The 15,172-nt window shown below is 41.8% G+C and overlaps 1 protein-coding gene across 1 annotated transcript in view; it reads right to left on the bottom strand.

The window, feature by feature from the left end:
* Positions 1 to 13,245, bottom strand: part of LOC123759404 (lisH domain-containing protein ARMC9) — a 51,693-nt gene extending 38,448 nt beyond the window's left edge. Inside the window, exon 1 of the mRNA XM_069334890.1 lies at positions 11,107 to 13,245. The gene's annotated coding sequence lies outside the window, so the exon portion shown is untranslated. The remainder of the gene's footprint in view (positions 1 to 11,106) is intronic.
* Between the last annotated feature and the right edge of the window lie 1,927 nt (positions 13,246 to 15,172).

Below are 15,172 nucleotides of genomic sequence, written 5' to 3'. Positions count from 1 at the left end.
AGTTCCGTGACAGCTCCAGGAGCCACGCCCACCGGGGCCGTGTCTGGGTGCTGGACACGCCTCTAGAGGTCACTGACACACCTCTACCTCAATAACAGGCAGATTTACACCACGATATCGAATAAGTGTGAGCAACAAATTTACGTGCCAATAAAATAAATACAATTCATCACTAAAGGATTGTTCCTACAAGTTTAATGTAATATATATAAGGGGTCTGCCTCTGGTGCGATTGTGGGGTCCCATAGCCTCGGAGAAGAGAATAAAGAGAATTTAGAGAAAACTTTCCATTTGACTAAATACATACGAGTATTTGCTTTTCCTACCACTCATTTTATTATTATTATTATTGTCATTATTATTCACTTTATTATACAAGGTTACACAGTTACATAAATAATTGGTTACAAAATGAGGACAATACGAGGAAATAAAAGGAAGTTTATTTCCTAGAAGCTGTAATTCTTTTCGAACACCTCCGGCGCCGAGCAGGAGCCGAGGATACAGTGGCAATTCCCCCTCTGGATCGCCACACTGAGGTGCTGGAAAAGGACGCTCGCCGCTCTAGGGTCTCTTGTTGTTTCGACGAGCCTGGAACCCAGATCCTTCAGAAACCTCACTGCACTCTCCTTACTGACCAAGGGTCTTGGATCCTATAGGAACCGGAGATTTATTTATCTGTACCCGTTTGCTTTCTTTCTGTGTGTGTGTGGTAGCAGCTGCTGGTTGACCAACAGAGGTTGGTCAACCAGGAGAGGTTGGTCAACCAGGAGAGGTTGGTCAACCAGGAGAGGTTGGTCAACCAGGAGAGGTTGGTCAACCAGGAGAGGTTGGTCATGTGGCAGCCAAGGTGGATACACAAGTGCAGTCCCACACATCTTGTTTGTCATGTCTCCACGAGTGTGGCGTGATTCCATCTGGTCGATCAGCGCCACCTGTTCTCTTTACAGCACGTCGAATTTTTACATACTTTACCTAAGGCCAAAAACTCATGTACACGAAAATGTTAGCAGCTCGGGAAATTGTCATAATGTTCTGTTCGTGGGTTCTCTGGTTGGTTAGATTAGAACACGTTCGAACAGGCGGATTAGCAAGGGCAGTACAGTTACCTGTGGCCCTCAACCGTTCCCGATACGAGAGATGACTTAGCTCTGGGATGATTTTTGTTGCCCGGTGTTGCACGTTCTCCAGAGCAGCTAAGTCCTACTGAGGATGAGGTCTCCATGCTTGGTCCAAATGGGGGCGCACAAGATATTTATACAACTGAATCACTACCACATTTTCCTTACTCCCATACCCCCTTTTTTTTTACTTCGAACCTTTACTAAGTCAAATGTTCGCTTGATTATTCCTAGGATTTGGTAAGCTTTTTTGACTGCAGCTCTTACCTGTTGTGCAACAGTGATAACAGTGAACTAGAAGGAGCGGCCGAGCCTAGCCTCGTGTTATGCAAGAGATCCAATTTACCGATAACACACACACTAACCTACTTATGACTGTAATCTATACTGCTCAGACCCCGGCTGTCAGGTTAAGGTGGTGTCCACACACATACATACTAACACACCAATAAAATTGACTTTTTCCAAGAATATTTCTTGAAAAGTTTAAGCATTATTTAAATTCGTTGAAGTTAGAATGTAGAAGGCAGGAGAGTAATGTGTACCAAGTCCAGACGCACCTTGCTGAAGATTGAAAATCCGTGTGCTTGTTTGTACATGTTATCCTGGCCTCTAGTCTAACCAAACTGCGCATGTGGTCACATGTCCAATGCAATGGCATAGCCTGGCTTAGTGATGTACACACCATCCACGCCAGTACATGTTTGTTCCTGCAGGATCAAACTCTAGCTCTTGGACCAAGCTTTTCTAGTCGTTGGTTGTCTAATGCAATGACTCCTGACCCTATTTCCCTTACGCCAAAGGAAAACTTTGCGTGTGTGTGTGTGTGTGTGTGTGTGTGTGTGTGTGTGTGTGTGTGTGTGTGTGTGTGTGTGTGTGTGTGTGTGTGTGTGTGTGAAGAGGTTATTATAACTCTCACTGGTAAAGGTCAGGTGTGTCAGTGTTACCAAGAGTGTGAGCGACCAACACCTCACTCTTCAGAAAGCTTCGTGTACGATGCCACCTGATAAACGACTGCCTGTACCTCGACACACCTGGATACTTGGTGGTGGCGGTGGCACTGTGTGTGCTGGTGGGTGGTGGAGACAACGGCGATGGAGGTGTTGACGACGGCGGTGTTGGTGGTGTTGGAGACGGCGGCGTTGGTGTTGGAGACGGCGGCGTTGGTGGTGTTGGAGACGGCGGGGTTGGTGGTGTTGGAGACGGCAGTGTTGGTGGTGTTGGAGACAGCGACAAGATCGATGAACAAGACCCATTGGAGCTTAGGGCCGGCAGCCCGCCCCGTACTCACCACTTGGTCTTCACTGTTCGCCACGGTAATCCACTCTGACTTATGTCATGAAGGATCAACAGTCTGGCTGACGGCAGGACGTCACGCTCCTCATAATGAAGACTTATTTAGTCTTAACATCAAGTCTATAAAGCTCTCGATTCTACACGAAACTTAATGATAAATAACATACCGAAAAAATTAAAATCAAAAACATTTAAACAGACAAGTCTGTTTAAAGTCGAGTCGCAGGGGTAGCGACAATAGCTAACAGAGTATAATTATAGACTGTTCCGAACAGCAACAGGAGTAATTCTGCTAATTACAGTGGTAAACTAGTTTATCTTTCTTTGGCAATAATTAATTTTCGGTCCTCGACCTTCTGCGGTTGGGTCTTAATAACTCACTAGTTTCTAGAGCAGCTATCTAAACCTGTCAAAGTAGGAGAGACGTAAATATACATATATATTTGTATGTGTATATGTGTAAGCTAGCTTATTAAGCTTATTTAAGTAAGCTTTAAACGTAAGCTTATTAAACAGTTAATGAGCTCCGAAGCACCAGGAGGCTGTTTATAACAATAACAATAGATGAATGGGAAGTTTTCATACTTGTAAACTGTTTAATAAATGTAACCATAACCGTCAAAGATTGAGGAAAGATGTACACGTTCGTAAATGCTTTCGTGAATCTGGCCCCAGGTAACTGCCTGGCCGGGACTCACGACTACAGTTCGTCCCTGTAGTGTAGCACCCCGTCTTCTCCAGCGTTCACAACCACACTATAAACTGATGTACTAAACTGCCCGAACCTAATAATGGTATATATTTCTACAAGAAAAAATCTGTTTTGAATTGTATTTTTCTTAATATTTTGGGGGGTAGGTGCAGCAGCCTGTGTCCGTCCCGTACCCCAACCTGAAAATTTGGGTAAAGTAATTGGGTAAATTTTGGGTAAGGTAAGGTAATTTGGGTAAGGAAGGCCCCCAACCGTCTACCCTCCAACTTTGCCCAGACATTCTCTCTTATATTATAGATTATTCTTCGATCTAGTCCAATGTAAGTGAAATTAGGCTTTTAATAGATAGCATTGTCGGTCATCAATGTAAATTTAATTTCGTTATGTGCAGGCTGATTTTCTTCTGAAATATAACAATATAAATTAAATATATACTGCGTTTTTTTTTTTGGCTACGATTTTTCCTGATAACTAGAAGTATCTTAGCAGTTATGCGATTATAATGGTCCTTGATATATAGGCCAAGCTGAGCCGTTACGGCTACAATGGGCCTAGCTGAGCAATTATGGCTACAACAGACCTTGGCAACATGGCCTAAGTGCACGAGTCTGACTAAAACGCTAGGCAGATCTATAATATAAACGAAACTTGTCATTAAATAAAACATTATCTTTACAAATCCCAATCATGTAAAATTAGCCAGTCTCATAATATTCTGCTGGTTTACTGTGCACGATGAACATGCTAAGCAAAAGAAGTCAATCATCTATGAAGCATGCAAGAAGCCCGTCACTCTTCATTAACTCCTACTTTCCTAAGAATTAACAGAGTTGACATCATCATCTGCAGGCTGCAATAACTGGTGACCTTTCGGGTAATCATCTCCTTCCCGAAGGCCCGAGCGTTGAGGCCAGATTAGGTAATTATCACGAGAAAGCACTAAGGCAATACAACTATAGAACTTGGGAATTGAACGCGGGCCTGCACAAAGCGAGACCGCCCCTGTACGGAACAGTCCAAGTGGATGGAACTGGTTAAAGGCAAGTTAGCTAGCTCCCGACATTCCCAGGAAGGCGGCGCGACTCGATGCGTCGCTCAGGGACCCCATGAGCCACCACATATTTCTGGAGTGGACTCTGGAGGGCCATCATTGGATATGACATACGATACCGTATAAACGATTTGGCGATAATTGAGGAGTGCGATGGTCCAGAAATGTATTTATACTATAAATATTCAACAAATTTTGTTTATGGGACAACTAATCCTCCCCGCGACAACAGTACATATACCAACTACTATAGACATTAATAATTCAATATTTGATGTGTTCATCCGGCAACTGACAGGATGAGTCTTATATTTTATATTGAAAAAAGTTTACTTTTCTGAAACAGGCACAGAAAAAGTACAAAATACGGTTTAGTGCCGATTGGGATAGTACATACTATAGATACCCAACATGAATTAACATATCTTTATGCTTCCTTATCCAGGCTGCGACCGACCCCAACGACGCAGGCGTCGACTTGAACATATTTTGTAACAAAAATATGTATTTGCGTAGTAGTGACTTCATATTTATGTGTCAACATAAATATGTTGTACCTACAATTGTCCCCCTCATCTTATGTTCTCTTTATGAACATCATCACGAATAAAAATATTATTATTAATGCATATAATATTTTTGTGTAGAGTAAGGCTTAAGATAGGTTAGGTGTTTTGATTCATGTGACAATTATTTGTATTGTAGTACGTAGGTGAAGTATTTAGAGCGATGTGTACCACGGGTGGTGGGAACACGTCCAAGCTTACAAGCACACACCTGTACATCCACACCTAGATTCAAAGCTCAATCCCCGCAAGTACAACTGGGCGAGTACCTGCATCAATGACGTCACCACCACTTAGATCGAGTCACGCTACCCAACTTCTACCACGAAAATAAAAACTAGCACTAATACCAAAGTATTGATGCAGGAACAATATCAATAATAAAAACTTGTGTAAAACAATGCCAAATTATCACTGCGTGCAAGTTTTTGTTGCCAAAATTCAAAAGGTTACAAGTCTAGAAGCCTATCATTATGAGTGAAATACTGTTATTACTTTACAAACTTATGAAGTTTGAAAATTTAGTGACGAGTTCAGCAGTCTTAATTGTTCATGACAATTATTCCTCAGTGAAGTTCTGTGTATTTATTATTTGTGTCTGTAGAATCGAGCTATTAGCTCTAACCAATCTCTTTCACTCTATTATATCTACTACATATATTTATCTCTAACACATGCACAAGCACACACACACACACACCCACAGGAAGCAGCGCGTATTAGCTGTATAACTCCCAGGTTCCTACTTCTAGGTGAACAGGTGCATCAAGGTGAAAGAACCTCTGCCCATTTGTTTGTCTCGGCCGGGAATCGAACCCCGGCCCTTAGGACTACGACCCCCCCTCTCCCCCAGTGCTGTCCACTCAGCCGCTAGACCCCTCGAGTGTGTGTGTGTGTGTGTGTACTCACCTAACTGTGCTTGCGGAGGTTGAGCTCTGGCTCTTTGGGCCCGCCTCTCAACTGTCAATCAACTGGTGCACTGCTTCCTGAGCTTACTAGGCTCTATCACATCTACATTTGAAAGTGTGTATGGAGTCTGCCTCCACCACATCACTGCCTTCCATCTGTTAACTACTCTGATACTGAAAAAGTTCTTTCTAATGTTCCTGTGGCTCATTTGGGTACTCAGTTTCCACCTGTGTCCCTTCTTAGCGTACTTCCCGTTTTAAACAATATCTTTATCTACCCTGTCAATTCCTCCGAGAATGTTGTAGGTAGTGATCATGTCTCTCTTAACTCTTCTGTCTTCCAGTGTCGTGAGGGTCAGTTCCAGTAATCTTTCCTCATAACATCATATGTGTGTGTGTTTAGGGTTTCACCGTTTTCCTGATGATTACAGGAACGATGTTAACGATCAGGTAAGAAGTGAGTATTGCTTCTTGATGTTCGACTTTACATAAGCACTTGACGGTGATGGATGGATGGAGGTTGGACGAGTTAGGATAATTTCTGATACACGTGTTGTTGGATCTCTGGTACTGCGCACTGCACTTGTCTTGTTCCCCACCAGTTGCTGCGCCACTAGTTGCTGCTCGGCTTATCTTGAGATTACAACACTTCGACTAGTTAGATTTTGTTGATTTAGTATGCACCGCATATCCATCTTGTGATCGCTGGTGGATCGGTTACTGAAGCACTAATTAGCTCAGGAAATGAACCGAAAATTCCTTCGGCTAAACAAATTGCAGCATTAGGACAATGGTTTAACAAAAAATAACGCGATATTTATTCGTAATTATTAACTATTAAGATACTTTAAAACAAAAATATAGTATTATTATTGCTTCAAAACTTATAAACCGAACCGTTTCTGCCCGAAACGCTATGTGTGTGTTAGTGCCTTTGCACGAATCTAAGAACACCAATGTCATGTACTCACAAACCCAATGTACTTCTTGTATATAAATAAATAATAAAATAAATACATAAATTTAGATGGAAGCAATGTGATACAATGAGTCTAGTGGCCACTAGTCTCTGTTTACATCGCGTGTCCAAGTGGCCACATTCTTCCAGGTGTAAACCTTTATATTTCCTGAAAGCAAAACATCAATGTTAGGTGCTTTTGTTTTGTTTGGACAATTTATTGTAAAGTTCTCGGGTTCAGCTGTGACGTATATAGGAATACTCATGACAAAATTCCTAATCGTATGCTGTATGCTTATTGACTGGTACGCCTTCCCGGCAGCGTTGTCTGCCATTCTTGCCAACCACTTTAGTTTGATTGCATTATGCGGTCTATTAGTTACGGTTTACGACTATGAAACTTAATCACAATTATGATATAATTGGTCAAGATGATCCCAATAGACCTCTTTCAATTTCTACTTGGTGAGAACAAAAAAATAAACAATGACATGAGCTAGGAAGTCCAGCAGTCCCTAGCATAGTTATCTCTAATGTCTACATGTCAGTCCACTCGATCATCGACAACCACACCAGACGTTGCTAAGGATCGAAGACCATGCCAACGGCCAGCAGCTCACTGCGAAGACTAGTCCATTCAACGTCCCATCCACACATTTTTACTTCCCCAAATACCACCAACACCTCCCATCCCATAGAAACCCTGCCCATCCTATTCCCCCACCCATGTCATGCCCTCACTGTTCCCCCAATCCCATACCCTCCCCCCCCCCACAATCCAAAGCCCTCCCTGTCCCCCCTCCCCCATCGAAAGCCATCCATGACCTCTTTCATTGTGAGAGGGAAATTCTCCCTTTCAACTCCCCTTCCAAAGCCATCCATGCCCCCCTCCAATCTAAGGCCCTCCCTGTACCCTCATCTCGGGCCCTCCCTGTATTCCCTTTCAGACCCTCCCTGCTCCCAATACAGCAGTGGAATTGATCCCAGGTAAGATTGACATAATAAAGTTAACTTCAATGTACTCAAAACACAGATGGGATTAGAAATAAAGTAAATTGGGAAACGAGCACATGACAACCCGGATGTAATAGGACTCACTGAAACGAAATTGTCAGATGTCTAGTCAAATGTAGTGTTTACCCGAGACTACCTTGTAATAATGAAAGAGGAGGAAGGAAAGGGAGGAGGAGTGGCCCTGCTTTGATTGTTGCCGCCGGAGGCGGCTAGTTTATTGTGCACCCCATACTCATCCTGTGAGCGGTAGCGCAAAAAAAGCATTACAGAGGGCACAAAAGGTCTTTATCAGACCTCATCTTAGATTATTACATAACAATTTCATCTAGCATTCACACCTTATAGTTACAATGTCAGCTACTTACAGAGAAAGTGCTATTTCAAGAGCTATATGAAGGACCGCAGTTTTGAGAAGATGGATATCCCAGGCTGCGAAGAGTTCATAGACTCCATAACAGGCACAATGATAATGGGGAGGACCAAAGACTGTAGTAACAGTAATATACAACTCCCCTTTCCCTCTCCCATTAAATGACATAAGACAAAGACAGGAGTATGACAGAAACAACATGGCAGTTACTACTATAATTAAAAAGTGCAGCCTCTAATTATAGTAGTACTGTAGCAGTATGCCACATATTAGTGGCATACGCAAACCTGACTAATATCAGAACTGACTTTACAAATTTGTGTTTGGAATTATTTAGAACCTTGTATACCACTTATATCTGACCGGTCCTGGAATATGCAACTCCAGCGTAGAGTCCATATCTAGTCAAGCATAAGACGAAGTTTGAGAATGGTGGCATGCCGTTGAACAGACTGGTTACAAAACAACGAACTGCGAGTTACTAGGAAATGCTACGTGAAATGAACATCACGTCGCTGGAAGACAGAAGTTAGGGGAGTCATGACTACCACATACAAAACTCTCTGGGGAATTGATAGGGTAAATACAGACTATTTAAAATGGGTGGTACTCGCACAAAGGGACACGGGTGGAAAACGAGTTTCCAAATGAGCCACAGAAAGATTATAACTAGTTTTTCAGAGTCCGACAGGCTTGGGAATCTGTATACCAGTTGAGAGGCGGGACCAAATAGCCGAAGCTCAACCCCAGCAAGCAAAATTAAGCGAGTACTCATACCAACAACCATCAATCTTGAGTTAGTAGCCTAGTCAACACCACGAAAACATGGCTTACGCATCTTGTTAATCATGAAAGTTTAGTAATATACAACGTACGCAATTGTTTACTGACCCGACTTATACTATATAAAATTGATATAGAGCACTTGCCGCGAAACAATACCATCAAACACAACGACTAGAGAGTACTGTGCCAACTGACCTTGAAAGAAAGCCAACTCTAAATAAAAAAAAAAAAATACGGAAAACCAACAAAACTAAAATTAAACATATTTTTACATTTATCAAGCCTCTTTTCGTCACAGACAAGACGACGATGGGAGTGATGACGTTGCGTTGTCGCCAGAAAAAAATTGAGCAACAGTGAGACGCTATGCTATAAATTCCCTAACGCTAGTGTGTCTTATACATTAAGATGTCGTTAGTGTCTCAGGAGCAACACTTATTGGCTGTCGGCCAATCTGTGTGTTACGACGAGTATTTAACTAGCGCCTTGCATTATACTGCAATTAGATATGATACAGTAGAGTATTTGGAGGTACACAACACATCGATTCTTGTTGATGTAAAGTACTTATACATTTCTCAGGACAATTATCTGACCCATTGTAATGACCGTAGTCTGTATAATGCCCAACATAATTTATATTTCGACCAAGTCGCTCTGTGCTGATAGTATCTCACTGAGGCATTCCTAGAAGATTATAGCCTAATACGTCGTGACGGATACTGCTTAACATCAGCATATAGCCATGCCTTAAAGCCAGGCATGTCAACCCGTCCTCAGATCAAGTTGATTCCATCCAGTGTTCGATCCAAAAACGCATCCATCAATTTTAAAATCCGTTCATTCAAAACAGGAATGCTCTCAAGCATAAATTATGTATTAGAATACTGTTCATATTTAGGCATTAGTTAGATTAGGTATTTAGGTTCTGTTGGCGAGTATTTGTATTTGTAGTACGTCGGTGAAGTATTTACAGCGTTGTGGTTCAAACAAAAGTCGTCAGCAAAGCACTTGTTCCAGAAGTGTTCGAACGTAATCAGTTGTGAGTCTTGTGTCAACCCATCCTCACAAACAAAGGCCAAAGTCCATTCCATGTACCCGCCAAATCCCCTGTTTATAAATGAAAAGCGGTTTACAGACAACTCAAAACTGATGACGTATGAACACTTCCAGAACAAGTGCTTCACTGATGACTTTTGTTCGAACCACAACGCTATAAATGCCTCGCACTACAAATACAAATACTTGCCAATAGAACCTAAACCTCTACCCTAACTAATGCCTAAATATGCACAGTATGCTAATATTTAACATTATTAATTTATATTTGATAAAATTCATATTTTGAATGAACAGCATGTTAAAACTGATGAATGCCTCTTTGGGGTCGACCGCTGGATGGAATGGACTTGGGCTGAGGACGGGTTGTGTGTATATAAACCGTGTTTCATTCATAAACTGGGAGTTTGGCGGGTGCATGGCATGGATTTTAGCCTTTTTTAAGAGGACGGGCTGCTTGGAGAGTACATAACTCAACAGCCCGTCCTCCAAACAAAGATCCAAAAGTGATTCCATGCACCCGCCAAACCCCCTGTTTATGAATGAAAAGCGGTTTACACACGACTCACAACTGCTGATGTTCGAACATATCCAGAACAAGTGCTTCACTGACGAATTTTGTTCGAATCACAACGCTATAAATGCTTCACCCACGTACTACAAATACAAATAATCGCCAACAGAACCTAAACACCTAACCTAACCTATCCTATGCCTTTATATACACAATATGCTAATATATTATAATATTAATTTATACTTGAGAAAATTCCCGTTTTGAATGAACAGCATGTTAAAATTTATGAATGCGTCTGTGGGGTCGACCGCTGGATGTAATGGACTTGAGTCGAGGACGGGTTGCTCTCAAACTGAATACAGATAAAACTTGTTGAAGTTCTACGACTGGTATCAGACGAGACAGAAGGGTTGCTAAATTTTATATTTTAGGACTGGCTGAACCAGTAAACACAAGCTAGGCTGGCAGAGGCCAGTAAACATCACTCATGGCGTCAAAAAAAAACGCTAGATTGGAATTTAATTGTCACGAAGACCACATATTATAACAATTTATTTATCTGAAAATATAGAAACTAATTGCCGATTCACAATGCAAGATGCTAGTGTTAATATTAAAATACAGTGTTCCTATATAATTATAATTAAGTTAAAACAATGAATGTTCGTCAGTATATAAACACATTTAATCGCCTTAAGGGTTAACCTCTACCTGTATTAAAATTACATAAGATACACTTATTTCTTACCTATGAGCGTTCATATGGACCATTTTGAAGTTTACTTTGGAACTTTTAAATTGGCGTTCATGCCTGTTGTTGGCGCCGTGCAGGTACTGTGAAGATGTTGACACCGCAGGGTCAGGGTGCCACTGGTGCCGTGCAGGTACTGTGAAGATGTTGACACCGCAGGGTCAGAGTGCCACTGGTGCCGTGCAGGTACTGTGAAGATGTTGACACCGCAGGGTCAGAGTGCCACTGGTGCCATGCAGGTACTGTGAAGATGTTGACACCGCAGGGTCAGAGTGCCACTGGCGCCATGCAGGTACTGTGAAGATGTTGACACCGCAGGGTCAGAGTGCCACTGGTGCCATGCAGGTACTGTGAAGATGTTGACACCGCAGGGTCAGAGTGCCACTGGTGCCATAGACACTATGGCGACTGGCAGCCGCTTTACCAACACTTACACTTGAAATAGCTGTGCCATTGTGATGACTGACCGCACTAGTCAAATCTATACCGATATTTTCCGTAAGGCTTTTACCGCACCCCTCACTAAAAATAACAAGCGTGAAGGTGATCGAGTCTACTGCTGGTACACCGAGGTTACAGGCACACCATCAGGTGGATCACTACGGGTACAGCGAGGCTACAGGTACACCGTCAGGAGGTGGATCACCACGGGTGCAGTGAGGCTACAGGTACACCGTCAGGAGGTGGATCACTACGGGTACAGCGAGGCTACAGGCACATCGTCAGGTGGATCACTACGGGTACAGTGAGGCTACGGGCACACCGTCAGGAGGTGGATCACCACGGGTACAGCGAGGCTTCAGGCACACCGTCAGGAGGTGGACCACCACGGGTACAGTGAGGCTACAGGCACACCGTCAGGAGGTGGACCACCACGGGTACAGTGAGGCTACAGGCACACCGTCAGGAGGTGGACCACCACGGGTACAGCGAGGCTACAGGCACACCGTCAGGAGGTGGATCACTACAGGTGCAGCGCCACCATCAAACTGAGCCACAATAGCAGGTGGGCCCGGGGCGTCGGGTGTTATCAAGAATGCATGACTGGTATAGCCCGCCATCGACCGCCTCAATCTCCACTAGTATAGGCTACTACTGACCAGCCCCCGTACAGAGTACTTTACCATATCGACCTGTGGCTTCCAAACTGGCTGACGATTGACGGAGAATTACCGTAACATCAATTAGATATTTAGACAATTTATCATTCACCGTATATAATTAGCTTTATCATTCACCGTATTATAATTAGCTTTGGTCTAATAGCGTCTTGACTTAATTTTGTCATAACGCGGTATAAAAAAACTTAGGTGGTAAAATTTATATTACAGTTAACAGCGTGACAACGATTAGAAACGGAATAGTGTTAGGCTTTATCAAATGCAAACTAATAGATTAGACTCGAATTTCATCCTTTCGCCTGATTCCATGAATGACTAACCATCCTATGAGGTGGGGATATTAGATGAACTCATAACTAGTTTCTGAACTATACTTTGTAATCCTTTATATAGAATAAGGTAGCAATGTTGCTGAATATAGTTAAAGTTGTTAATACAAAAAAGTTTATCAACATGTTCGATACATAGTTAATTGATTGCACTGTGGACTGCATTAATTATTTACATAATAAATAAAGTGCGCTCAACGCTTTGTAATTACTAATTACTGTGATTATTTAGATTCATTCCGATATTCTCCTTAAAAAGACCAGCCAGAATTCAGTCGATATCTCAGTTATGCATATTACTGCGTATGTGTATATTGATGTGCACTTGTGCATTATTAAACACGTATGAATAAAAGTGTATTAATATACGTGAATTTAAGAAGAAATGGTTGTATTTATTTAACGATGTATACAAAGATACCAAACGACTAGTAATAGTTACATCCGTACAGTGATGAACGTGAGTGGAAATAAATTATAGTACTTTGTTACCCCAATTTATTATATGGGATTCTTCAACTCCTCCTGGAATTAACTATGTACTCTCATATACCTAATGTACCTTCTTGTATATAAATAAATAAAAATAAATAAAATGTGGCTGTAGGTTATAAGAAATCCAAGGAGCCATGTGGCAAAGTACCCTCCTATTATTTATTACTTTTTACTAGTAAGTAATTATCAGTAGAAGGCACCAAACCGGGAAGGCTATGTAGCACCATAAACTTTTTACTAAATAAACTAATTTATTAAAATATAATGATTATTTCAATGTAACAAGGGAATAAATTTTCACACGTACTCATTAAAACTGATGCAATTAACATTAGACTAGGCTATTGCTAAATACTGGTACATGTTTTTCCAGTTTTTGTCCATTTAAGAATCCGTGGAGGAACATTAATATAATTAAATGAAAGTTTACCATCTAAGTAATGTTTAAAATTCTAAAAGGGGAATGCAACAGAATTATTAAATCCAAAATAAATGACTAAATGACTACCGTCCAGCCCAAGTGAGTGAGGGAGCCGCCGGCCTGAGGCATACCCTTGACACTTAAGTATTCTAGAGAGAGAACACCTGTGAGACGTCTTTTGATAATTTTTATTACCTTTACCTGACGGATTCTCCAACCAGAACGTCAATCAGAAGACGGCTGTAGTGTGAAAGACGGTACCGAACACCTGCAATACATCGTAAGGGCAAATTGGGGACCTTTGACAAGCCGCCGGCTTCCTGTCCTCGTCGAGGACACTAGGTGTCTTAGTGGCCCTCAGGTAAGTTCAGGTAAATACTTCCCACAAGATAGGCGCCATCGTTATCTTTCGCTATTTTGAAAAATACCTTTTGTCATTTGTTCATGTTCAAAATTCGAAAGTAAACAAGAACCATTTTTGCTACGGCACGGGTTATATGGAAAAATATGATAACTTAGATAGCATTAATTATTAGAATATTCAATGATATTCAATGAGTATATGTTAGAAAAATTACAATGCTCTGTTTCATGTCTTTCTTATTTAGATTAGATGCCATGTCTAAGGTGTAAGTAGATGACAGGCTGTGTTTATTTTTTTCAGATTACAGTTTCAAACAGAATATCTCATACATCTTATAAAGCAGTATAAAAATATAAACTTTGCAGGAATGTGCATAATTGAAATGAATAAAGGCACCACAACACTTCATACCTTATCTGATCACCAATAATTTATATCACTTTAGCATATACTGTATTATAAATTGAAAAATGTAGTCTAAGTTATTCTTAGTTAATAAAATTTAGACAAATAAAATCAGACAAGTGTCTTTTTCGGAACTTAACTTTTTTCGAACACATGCAGTTTATCACCATTGCAGTTCACTTTATTGGGGGGAGCTCCTTGAGGCTCCCTGAAGCTATCACACTGATTCAGTGTCAAACTACAAGGTGCTATCAGTTGTGGAGGTCTATTGGCCTACTGGGGATCACGAGTCAGAACCTGGCCCCCTCAGAGAGGCGCAGAGAGAGATGGCCTATGAACACTTTACATTTACAATTACTGTAATCATAATTGCTACCACCAGGAAAGGCACCCAGAAAGTCAGTGAAACAAAACAGACCATTGCATGGTTAAAACTGAGACTGCAGCCTCAACAACTGCCAAAAGTAATTCCCTAACTATGAGAACAACCCAAATTTCATGAAACTAGTGTGAGCTAGTTTGCCCCACCTATCCCCCCCCCCCCCCTTCGACTGGGGGGGAAGGAGGGAGGCAGATCGAGTCAGCCAGGCTGCACCACCCTCTTTTTATTCTTATGATGATGGAACATACCGACTCCCTGGGAAAGAGACTGTGTCAGGGAGCCTCAGGGCTCTTCCAGAAATTGGCGTTTCATTACATTCAGTGCTAGTTTCTGTGGGGAAGCACCTTGAGGCTTCCTGAAGCTAACTACCTATGGAGAAGGACAAAATAGGGCACTTACCTGTGGTGCTGCCTCCTCCGTGGTATCAAAGTGGAGGTGAGACCGTTGGCTGTGACAGATGACCCAAAGCCACACAAGGCCACTAAGGACCTGAAACGTTCACAAGATACCTGACCTGCCAGGTACCTTGGGGCCAAAGGACCTCCA

This window comes from Procambarus clarkii, chromosome 32 (assembly GCF_040958095.1).
Source record: "Procambarus clarkii isolate CNS0578487 chromosome 32, FALCON_Pclarkii_2.0, whole genome shotgun sequence".
Taxonomy (NCBI): Eukaryota; Metazoa; Arthropoda; class Malacostraca; order Decapoda; family Cambaridae; genus Procambarus; species Procambarus clarkii.
The sequence above is the reverse complement of the archived record's forward strand: the minus strand, read 5'-3'. Positions and strand labels throughout refer to the sequence as shown.